Raw genomic sequence first — 1,631 nt, forward strand, 5'->3', positions numbered from 1 at the left:
CATTTCTCCTGTACCAATTGTATGTTTTTTATTTGTTTATTTGTTCTCACCCTAGGATATTTTCCCACTGTTTTTTATTTTTTTAGATAAAGTGGAAGGAGGGAGGGAGAAAGAGAAACATCGATGTGAGAGACACATTGATTGGTTGCCTTCAGTACAGCCCAGGTCCATGCCCTTGACTGGAATCAAACCCAAGACCCTTCGGTCTGAGGGTTGACACTCTAATCCCAGAGTCATCTGGGCCAGGACTAGATTGGATGTTTTTAAGAGCCCTTAGAAATAATTCTAGTACATTGTTTTAAATTTCTGAGATTTCTGAATTTTCACCACTGGAATCTGTGCTTACACAATTCACGTTGATTGTTTGCAACTTGAATTCAAACTCGCAGACGCACACACACATTTTCAAACTAGATCGTTTTTACATCTCCTCTGAGAAGACTTCCCAAATGGAAAACAACATTAATTATCGGGTTACTTTCCCCAAGCAATAGAAGCCCTACAGATTCTCCGTTTTCGGGTGCAGACATATTCTGGAGTCCTGCCCTCACCTCCGGATGCACCTCCGGAGTGACCTCAGGGCCGTCTGCTCACGAAGCCTCCCACGCAGCAGGGTGACAGTCACCCGAGTGGGCTGCCTCTGGCAGCAACATCAGACATGGGAAAGCACAGCAACAATCTCACTTCTATTTTTTTTTTTTTTCCGGGTCTTCTGGTGAAAACTAGAAGACCTACTAGACAAATTCAAAAAGAGCTATAAGCACTAACATTTCATTTTTTTTTTTAGGTTTTTTACTTTATTAATTTCTTTTTTTTACCTTTCACTGTAGGCAATTTTTCTATTTATCTTCAGATAGAGTGGGCAGGGAGGAGAGACAGAGAAACATCGACGTGAGAGGAACACATCGACTGGTGACTCCCACACGACCCTGCCCAGGGCCAGGTACAAACCGCAACCGAGGTACCTGCCCTTGCCTGGAATCAAACCTGCAACTCAGTGGTCTCTAGGCCAACGCTCTAACCACTGAACCAAATCGGCCAGGGCTCTTGATTAATTTTTAGAGAGAGAGAGAGAAACATTGATGAGAGAGAATATTGATTGGCCGCCTCCTGCACGCCCCCACTGGGATTTGGCCCACAAGCCGGGCATGTGCCCTCACCAGCAATCAAACAGGGACCTCTCAGTCCATGGGACGATGCTCAGTCCTCTGAGCCACACTGCCTGGGGCTGGAATCTATGAATTTAAAGTGAAATCATTGCCATGTTTCAATTCAGTTTGGGAAAGAAGTAGGAGGGGAGGAATCTGAGTGCAGGAAAAGACATTAGGATCACATTAACTTTTGGTTCTAAAGCAGCAGTTCTCAACCTGTGGGTCGCAACCACTTCAGGGGGTCAAACGACCCTTTCACAGGGGTCACCTAAGACATAACAGTAGTAAAATTACAGTTATGAAGTAGCAACAAAAATAATTCTATGGGTGGGGGTCACCACAACATGAGGAATGTATGAAAGGGTCGGGGCATTAGGAAGGTTGAGAACCACTGGTGTAAGGGGATACAGGTCAAATGAGGTTTCCTCCCTCCCTCACTTCCTTCCTTCCTCCCTCCCTTCCTTCCACAAAATCTTTGTT

The 1,631-nt window shown here is 45.0% G+C and overlaps 1 non-coding gene across 1 annotated transcript; it reads right to left on the reverse strand.

The window, feature by feature from the left end:
• Window positions 1-703: 703 nt before the first annotated feature.
• LOC118622096 lies at window positions 704-766 on the reverse strand. Its single transcript, XR_004957923.1, has one exon. It is a non-coding gene; the product is annotated as a U7 small nuclear RNA (small nuclear RNA).
• Between the last annotated feature and the right edge of the window lie 865 nt (window positions 767-1,631).

The sequence above is a fragment of the Molossus molossus genome, unplaced genomic scaffold, assembly GCF_014108415.1.
Source record: "Molossus molossus isolate mMolMol1 unplaced genomic scaffold, mMolMol1.p scaffold_m16_p_8, whole genome shotgun sequence".
Lineage (NCBI taxonomy): Eukaryota > Metazoa > Chordata > Mammalia > Chiroptera > Molossidae > Molossus > Molossus molossus.